Raw genomic sequence first — 8,404 nt, 5'->3', positions numbered from 1 at the left:
TGGGGACTGCCCGAATCATCAAAGCTCTCTGAATCTTTGCCAAAGATTCAGAGAGCATTGAATCAATTTGGACCTTTAAATCAGTCCTGATTCGATTCAGATTCGGAGATTCAGCCACCGAATCGGGCCAAATCTCTTCTGAATCGAATCACGACCCGAAGTGTCGCACAGCCCTAATCATCAGCACTGAGTTTCTGCACTTCCCATGCTGCTATAGTGTTGTGTAGTTTGTCAATAGCTTCTGCAGCTTTGGGCAAGGCTTGTGCATAGCACAGAACTGACCTGTCCAAAGCCTCCAGGCATTACTGCAATGAAAATGTGAAACCGTAATAAAGGAAGCCTGCCACTGCTGCCTTGGGAGGTCATGCTGCAGGTCAGCATTTTATTCACTCTCATCTTCACACGCCCCCTCTTCCAGAGAGAAGGCAGGAACAACCTACCTCATATATACGTTTTCCTGTAAAAAAAGAACTGCGGCTAGGCATGTTGGACTCTGTGCTAGGACTGTGTTGTGACTGCATAATGATGACTCAGACATTTATTGGTTTCAGGCATACTTTACATGCAGAGAAACAGGAGCTGGAGCCAGCCCCACGTGATGATATTAGCATACCCTCCCCCCTCACCGATCCACTCCACCGCCCCGTCTCCCGCACCTAGACTCCTTTGGACCGGAGGGTGGAGCAAGACTGAACTGGCCTGTGCTTGCATGTCGCTTTTGTATGTAGCAGATTAACATAAACTGCTGGAGGGAAGCATTTTGACGATGAAAAACCAGGCAGAGATCAATTGTTCTCTGCTTCCATGGAAAATTACTCTAGCTACCACTTTTCCCTTTAATTGAGCTGCTCCAAAATATGCTGGGAGAGGAGGTGAGCAGGCGGTGGGGAAGGAAAAAGGGAGGTATTCATGTATATGCAGGGGTTGAGGTCTGCTTCAGTTTTCTGCCTCTTACAGGCTCATACTCAAGTGCAGATCATCACCTTCCAGTGTCCCTGGAAAAACAGGGTGAAATCAGAAACCATTTCGGAGTCAGCCATTTAAACGTCAGCAAGGAGAGTTTTCTCATATGGCGCCAGACCTAACACAGCTCTTCAGCACCATCAGTGCCATTCTCCTTTGGATACAAACAAGAGCAGATGGGAGAAGCGGGTGTCCTTAGAGGGATTTGATCCCAGCTCTTATTATTAATCAAGTTTACTATTTTGGTTCCTATGGGCCAACCAGGCATGGCCCTTTTTATGATGAACACAATACGGAGAGCGTAGTAAGCAATCCCGGTCTCTTACAATACGAATAGACAAGGCAAAGGCAAGGGGTATAGAAGCTGCTGGAGGAATCCTGTGACCCTGGCCAGTTGACTTCAGTTCATCTCTCTCTGCTTCAGTTTCCCTCTCTGTGAAAGGGTGAGAATACAGCCTGCACAGGCAGGTCCTGAGGCTTAATTAACACCAAGTATACTTGGAAAGGAAGATGCCAGAGTAACATAAGTAATTTATCATCTGAAAAAAACTAGCCAAGCCTTTAAGATCAATATTTGGAGAATAGATTTTATTACAACCACAAATCACTCCCCACTTCTATAAAAGCAGGTGTTTGAAGAATAACAGCAGTGGGATCCTATGCTCATGTATAAGCAGATCCTCCCACCCACTCTTGCCTCTGGCTGTCTCCACACAGCAGATGAGCTTTCTGGGACTTTCTTGTAACACTTCAGTATCTATGAAATCATTCTCATGTGATTTTACTCATTGTCCTGTGGGTTCCTCCCCCCCATCTCCATATTTTCTTTGTTCTGAATTTATCAGTCTCTTTCCTCAGGATTTTTCAGTGCCTGTTCCCCTTAGATTAATTTTTCTGCTGTGTTCGGTGTTTCATTTTTCCTTTTGTCCTCTCTCTGGCTCTTTCAAAACCTGCCTTTCTTCTTGAGCTACTGATTGTACTCAACAGCTTTCCTTATTCCTTGGTGCATGTCTTCACTCTGCTTTTCTTCTCCCTCCTCCGTCAAATGCCTTTTTACCCTCCCCCATTCCCAATCCTGTCCAGCTTTCCTCCTTATCTCTCTCTCCATCATTGCTTTTCCAGGCACAGACTCAACAATGTACTTAAACATATGAGGAGAGTGAGAGAAAAACCCAAGGGATACGATAGTGTGATGATTTTAGTTCCCATTTGGTCTGCTTAGCTGCTTACAATTAAATGCTTGTTAAGGTACTTAGACATGTGCAAAGGGATCTTGGTAAATGAGAGACACGGTCCTTCCAACTGTCCTAGATCTGATTCAGCTACCCCTTTTATTCCCCAAATGAATCACTCCTGTCGATCCCAGCCCTCCCTCGCTCCTCTCTGCTTCTTTTCCCCCATTTTCACTCTGGTGTGGATCATGATCTGTGTAAAATGTATTTTACAGCTGGCTCAGCTGGCTGTACCCAGTTATCTTTTTGCCTTTCTGTTTCCAAGCAGAGGAAATTTCTGCTGTCTGCAACAATAGCTGATTGGCCACTGTCATCGAAGGAAGATGCAGGGGCGTTGAGAAACAGCGTTGCTAGTGCGTAACCCTAGTGCTGTTTTGTTCAGAGAGATGTAAAGGTGGCAATGCAGGCTGGGTAGATCTGCTGTGATCCCTGTCCCAATCGAGGCCCTGGATCCGCTTCCAAATGTCAGCATAGACGTTCCAGCCTGGCTTAGCACACCACGATCACAGTCTGAAGCTGTCTGAACGACAAGAAGGAAAAGGGGCTGTTGGGAAGTGAAGAGGGAACTAGGGATGCCAATCATGGCATCAAATTAAGGAAAGGGAAATTAGAGCTATGCATCAGTTGTAACTTGCTGACGCTGAAATGTATTAAGCTATTGTGTGTGCTCCCAAGAGACGAAATGGAAGCCCCCCCACGTGGCTTGAGACTTTGAAAGGTGGACTGTACAAATCTTTCACTGACTGGGGAGGGTGGTGTAGCAGGGAGTTGGTGCTCCTGCTACTTTAAGGAAAGGCTGCAGGAGAAGCAAGCTGCAGTTGAGGCAGAGGGCAATTAGATAAACCATGTGACCTAAAAGGTGCTGGGCTTGCAGGATATAAACCCAGGGCCTGAGCTGGGCAGGTGATCTGATCCTGGAGACTGTGGAGTGAGGTGCTCCTGAGTAGAAGGGCTGCAGCAAGGCTCCTGATTAACACCTGAGTTGGGGTAGGTGAGACTGGTGGTTCAGGGATTGACACTGTAGGGACAGTGGAGGTTGGTCTCAACTGGCCGGGAATGGAGCTAGGGCCTGAGGGATAGGGGCCAAGGCCAAGGACAAGGGCCACAGCTGAAGAGTGAGAGCCAGCAGGGCCAGGGGGCCCATGGCCTGCGAGGCATGGAGCTGTTGGAGGTAATGAGGCATGGGCCCAGGAGAGGCAGAGAATGCAGACCTGGGCCCTTGAGGGACTGGGAAGGAGTTGTAGGTATAGTTCAAGAGACAAAAGCCTGAGCCCAGGAGGGGTAGAGGATGCAGTCTTAAACCCAAAATAGTCTGAAATTGTTTGAGGTACAGAGGCCCAAGTCCAGGAGGGACTGGGATGGTTAAAGGCACCAGGGCTGGAAGCCCCAACAGTGCTGGAGACTGCTCCAGGTTTACGGGCCAACATTGATTGGAGTTGACATTGGGGCTGAAGGCTAATGGATGAGGGATTGACTGGATTGGATGGAGGGGCTTAACATGCCCAATGATTGGTAACACCTGCAAGGCTTGGATGCGACTATAAGAGGAGATGAGGAGGCCATGTAAATTAGCCCTTAAGGCGATGAGCATGGACACTTGTGTTCATGAGAACGAGGTCTTGCTTGGGGAGCCCTGGGGCAGCCCCCCTTTTTTTAAAGCCGTAATTGCATCAAGGTATGGCAGGAAAGAAATGGGAGATTGCCCTAACAAAGAAAGTAAAGGTGACAGGGGCTGGAGAGCTGTCACAGCCACCCCTGGGATGGGACCCTATTACAGGTGGAATGTACTTGTGCAGTATTATTATAACTGTCATAAGATGACAACTCCATAGCACTCTTAAAAGCTGTTTTCTTCTTACCTTAATGAAGCACCGTTAGTAGTATTCTCCCTAAGTTATGGAAATGGAAACTGAACACAGAACAGATACGTGACTGTCCTGCAAACTGAGTGTGGCAGAGCCAAACCTTGGTCTCCTAACTCTCAGGCCTATGAGAGGCTGCTTGATGACTCTTCATTTCTGATACGTGGTTTTGTCCAGCCTGTGCTGTTCAGGTCCACTTCATGCTGGGGACGGATTGGATTGCTCTGACAAGCAAGTGTTTTGCCAGTAATGTGAGATTACACTCATTAGCAAAGGTGCATTTGAGAGATGGTTTTTGAATAACTCTCTCTCTCTCTCTCCACCCAGAGGCTCATTTTTGCCTTTTCAATCTGTTTTCCTCTGCAGTTTGAATCTCCCTTAAGAGCCTAATGACTTTCTCAGCCTTTCTTCCCAAGAGGTACTGTCAAGTGTAAGGCAAATTACAGTGAGAAACAGAGGGTAACAAGCAGTGCTAAAGTCAGAGGTTGCTGTGCTGCTTTCTGCCATCTCAGAAGGGGTCAGATTCTGATACCCATGCCACTGGTGCCAATCCAAAGCAACTCTGACTTCTTTGGAGGTAATCTGAATTTACAGCTGTGTTGATATGATCAGAGTCTTACTAGTTTCAGGCCACGGGGTCAGAAATTCTTAATATAAACCAATAAAATTCAGCAGGTACACACTTGTCACGTAAATGCAAACACAGTGGAGTGAGGGGGTAGCAAAGAAAAGCAGTTAATGGCAAGGCAGATGCCTCTAAATGTTGTACCTCTTACTAGCTTACTAAGTGCTTTTTTCTCTTGCATCTCTATGGCCTACACTCTGGGTGTGTAAATCACAGTCATTCTGCTTTGTCACTGAATTCCTAAGTGACATAAGTAGACATTTTTAACCCTTTCACTATTTTCTAAACAACATACTACTTTTAAAATAAGCTACTGATGCACTGGGTTTGGGATCTGGATGTTTTTACAGTATAGTTGGTTTCAGTTCTCTAACAGTATGAGTCATGACAAATTTGTAAGTGTTAAACTTTCATGAAAAACCCTTGGCATAATAACTTACGGGAAAGCTGGGCGGTGATTCTGAGCTTGCATACGGTTGTAAAATTGTTGTAAACTAGGAACAGCTCTATTGCAGTCAGCTGATTTTTACACCTGAGAGCATACAAAGCCAATCCTTCTCACCTGTATAATCAGGTATCCATTAGGCAAGACGTTTTCTGGCAGTCCTGTTCCCAGAAATGGGGGGAAAAAAATGACATCAAAATCCTAGCTATGATGGGCCACATTTTCAAAGGGGCTGCACAGAAGGCATTCATAAAATTTGCTGATGCATCTATTTGCATGTGCAAAACATCTGCTGTGGTGTGTGTCTGATCACATGTCTGATTGCCCCATGTGTCCCATCACTTCCATCTTTCTTCCACATAAAGCCTTAAACACTGATTCTAGTCTATGCGTCTCTCCATCTAATTGGATTCACAGAGCCCTTCAGTGTGGTATCTAGGCTTTTAATCTTTATCCTTGGAAAATTATTCACTTTTTGGACCTGCCATGGAGCAGCTGCTCAGCAAAACCCTGCCCCCAAGTGACATTAAAGGAAATTCTCACACAACATTTCCAACCTTACTCAGTTCAAAACCTCAAATCTGCCTCATGTTGTGATCAGTTGAATCTTGTCCTCTCAATCTCATGGTGGCTAGGCTATTTACTTACCTACGGAAGTTATTTGATGAGATCATTCACCTTGAAATTCAAGAGCAAAAACACGGGGGGGGGGAAAATCCTGATTCTGTTCTGTTGGACAAGCTAGCTTTAAAAAGGGGTCTCTCCTTCTCCTATTTACTACATGCTGGGCTAACACACAGCTTCTTTCTCCGGTAACTAGAAACAATCTGGTAAAACAGAAGCAATGAGTTTCCTAGCAGGGGATGTCCTCTGTTTACAAAATTAAAGGGGAAAGTTATCTGTCTAATCCTTGTGCTTCTTCAGCACCCACCACTGCAGAATCTAGGGATCAGAAATGGGAATAAATAGTAGCTGTGTTCCACACTAGTTAGAGATGGGGACTGTTATTTAGCTCCCATGTGGCAGCTTGGATTTATTATACCCTGAAAGAGGCTTATTTCAAAATGTTGTGATGTGATTGCATAGTCCAAGGAAAGACTGTTCCTTCCAACCTCTCTCTGAGAGGTTTACTGTTCATAAATACATGTTCTTGCCTTTTGGTATTAAAAACTTCAGCAATTAGGGAGCCTTAATTAAGTGTTTTTAATGCAGTAGGGGCCAAATGGCTGAGATCTGAGGCTCCTAGATGTTGAACAAATACTTAGTACGTACGACACAATCCCTAGACCAGAGTGTTAATCTAAACAGGACTGAGGATGGTAGAAGAAGAATGCACTGTACAGAGTGATGGGATATAAAGGGCCATTCAATTCTGTTAAATATAAATAATTCTGTATTAAACTTTTGCCAGTTTTGCGGTTTGGAGACACGCGAGAGAGGTGTCTTTTGGGTCTTTCTTTGCCTTTAATTTGAACAGGAATAAAAAGCCCTAGTTGCATTTAAATTTTCATTTCTCCTGTACCAGCCCCAAGCAAAAATAATTGACAGCATTAATTTTGGGGCCTGCAGTCTCAGATGGGGGGCCCCTCTCAATAGGCTTTGCTTGCATCTTTAAGGCCCCACTTGGGGGCAGTAATGTTTCGGAGTCCAATGTCTACCCAGAGGGTTCAAAATAAGAAACACAAAAATAAGAAACGTGGTTCTAGGAGCTCTATTAAACAGTGCCCCCTCTAATCGAGCTAATCTTGGGAGCTGTAACAGGAGGCCTGGCACATGAAGGGAAGTAGAGGGAGTGCTGGGCCAAACTCGGGGAGTCCAGGTCATCCTTTTGGATGCTTCCACTTGCCACAGCAGTTCTTGAGGCAAGAATACCCTTAATTAGTTTCTGTAGAAACTTAAATGAACTCCAGGTAGAAATAAGTCAGCTTTTCTGGACCTGCAAGATGCCAAGTACTCCAACAAAGTCAGTGGAAATTAAGGTGAGGAGGATCAAGCTCAGCGAAGGAGAGTTACTTTTGCGACTTCTCTGCCCCATAAATACAGCCATGTTAGGATTTTTTTTTTAATCCCATCATCACTTTAAAATGGCTGTTACTATGGCACCCACCAGGCGTCTGACTTCAGTTATAGTTGGCTGCCCGTATAGGCAAACACTGGCTCTCGGCTATTTCCTGTATGTCTGTGCTCCTACCTGCTTGATCTCAGGGCACATTTCACTAGTTAGCAGCTTTCTGCCTGGAAATCCCAGACCACCGTTGTACACATAACAGGCATGATTTCACTCTGCTCCCCAAAGAGGAGATAAATAGTCATGATACCACCCATCTGGAAAATGAGCTGTGCTGCACTAGGACAAGGCACCAGGCTTTGCTTCTTAAAATACAGTGAAGATGAAGTTGTCTGGTCTCCTCGAGGGACACTTGAGGATGAGTTGCAATAGCAAGACCAGACCTGGGTCTAGTTACCCTTAGCAGCGCAGACAGAAGTTACTGAAGACGCTCGGTGTTGAAACTTCATCTGACCCTTCATGCAACATGGATTCAGATTTTCACTCCATCGGCCACTTTTGAAACTATCTGTAGCTGTGTGCCTGTGTTTGGTCATGGCTATAAACTGCTTTCTGTGGCCAGATGAGTTGACAATTGTCACTTCTTCTGTGTGTACCCTAGAGATCCAGTCACTTCTCAGTTGTGATGGGTTTTTCTCATCCCCAACTGAAAGCTCTTCCCAGGGCATGGTCCTGTCTGAGTCTGGACCTTGCAGGCCACAGCAGAGAATTAATTCCTGAACATCCCTCCACTATAGGCATGCTGCACCCCTGCTGCTCCTGTGGCATCATGGGTCCTGTAAGTGGGTTGCCAAAAGAGCACAGAGCATCAAACCGGGTGAGAAATGGAACTTGAGGGTGAGAGATGATGCTGGTATGCAGAGAAGATGAAGAGAAGTGGCTGGTCACAGGTTGGGGAAGAGCTATATGCATTCTCACAGGTGTCCTATCGCACAAGCTAACCTGCAGCCGAGGGAATCATAGATTTCATAGACATTAGGGCTGGAAGGGACCTCAGAAGATCATTGAGTCCAGCCCCCTGCTCCAGGGGCAGGAAGTCAGCTGGGGTCATAGGATCCCAGCAACATAAACATCCAAATTTCTCTTGAAGGTGTTCAAAGTAGGTGCTTGAACCACCTCCAATGGCAGGCTATTCCAGACCTTGGGGGCTCGGACAGTAAAGAAATTCTTCCTCATGTCCAGCCTGAAATAGTCTTGCAGGAGTTTATA

General features: G+C 45.7%; 1 protein-coding gene across 5 annotated transcripts in view; it reads left to right on the top strand.

The window, feature by feature from the left end:
* Positions 1-8,404, top strand: part of JSRP1 (junctional sarcoplasmic reticulum protein 1) — a 58,744-nt gene that overhangs the window by 23,668 nt on the left and 26,672 nt on the right. The window contains exon 1 of one of the 5 annotated variants that reach the window (XM_019557054.1): positions 3,119-3,182. The exons of 1 other annotated variant lie outside the window; for it this stretch is intronic. The gene's annotated coding sequence lies outside the window, so the exon portion shown is untranslated. Of the gene's footprint in view, positions 1-3,118; positions 3,187-7,459; positions 8,013-8,404 lie in introns of those variants that run through there. 3 more of the 5 variants (XM_019557057.1, XM_019557056.1, XM_019557055.1) reach the window with 3 other exon arrangements.

Source organism: Crocodylus porosus, unplaced genomic scaffold (genome assembly GCF_001723895.1).
Source record: "Crocodylus porosus isolate Cpor-Errol unplaced genomic scaffold, CroPor_comp1, whole genome shotgun sequence".
NCBI lineage: Eukaryota > Metazoa > Chordata > Crocodylia > Crocodylidae > Crocodylus > Crocodylus porosus.
The sequence above is the reverse complement of the archived record's forward strand: the minus strand, read 5'-3'. Positions and strand labels throughout refer to the sequence as shown.